Source organism: Octodon degus, unplaced genomic scaffold (genome assembly GCF_000260255.1).
Source record: "Octodon degus isolate 3935 unplaced genomic scaffold, OctDeg1.0 scaffold00024, whole genome shotgun sequence".
NCBI classification, from domain to species: domain Eukaryota; kingdom Metazoa; phylum Chordata; class Mammalia; order Rodentia; family Octodontidae; genus Octodon; species Octodon degus.
The window spans coordinates 857,716-858,790 of NW_004524600.1; positions in this window are offsets into that span (position 1 = coordinate 857,716).

Consider the following 1,075-nt stretch of genomic DNA (forward strand, 5'->3'; position numbering starts at 1 on the left):
GTCCCAAGGGGGTGGAAGAGGGTCTTGCCTATGCTGCCTCTGGGCTGGGACCAGTAGTTGGTCCCGCAGGTGCAGGGTAGGTGGAAGCTCTCCCACACACTCACCAGACCTGGGCTAGGACTGGTTCTCCCAATTGTTTTCATTTTTGACAGTAAGGATACTTTACTAAATATATTGCTTACAAGATTAATTAATATTATTTTAAATTAGATTTATTATCATTAATACTGATGCTCTGATTTCAGCAAGTATGTTAAATAATAATTATTAGATATTTAGAATTCAGTTAACAATCAGATATGAAAATTAAATGTAATTATTTGTTCTCACCTTTATTTCATCAGTTCCTCAACATCCCATGTGCAGTTTAGATACTACATGACTGATATAAATAAGAAAACATACCTCATTTCACTGATGAATACATTTCTCAAGTAGAACTCACAAAACCAATTTCTTATATCTCTATAAAACAAAGATAGTAAATTCCTTTTCAAGAGAGAAAATAAACAAAACAGGAAACACTTTATTATAATAGAGTACTGAAAAACAGAGAATGCAGAAAATGGTGATAAAAATTCTTTTTATAAAATCTTTTTTTAACTTCAAGTTTCTATTATTATAAATGTTATGGAAATACCAGAATATATTATCTTTCTTAAGTTTTAGTAAAAATTATTCTAAATGTTGAATCTGAATGTATGCTTTTAGAATGTGATTGTCTGTAATAATCCACTGACCAGTTACAATATGAATAAATACTATCTACATACACAGAGCAAGAAGATCCAGACATGGTATAGTACTTATACTGGAATTCAAGTTTTGTGTGTGTGTGGCCAGCTCAGTCCACCCTGGGGGCAGGGTTCACAAGGGATGTGGTGCCTGGGATCAAACTGCAGACTCTGCATGCTGCTTGCCTAAGCTTGCCCAAGCAGCCTTTAGACTGCTGAGCTATCTCAGTGGCCCTTGGAATTCAAGTTTGGTAAAGTTTAACAACAGACAAAACTAATCTGCAACCCAAAATTCTAAATGGTGGTTACTACTGGTAGACAATATTGAACAAAATGTTCCC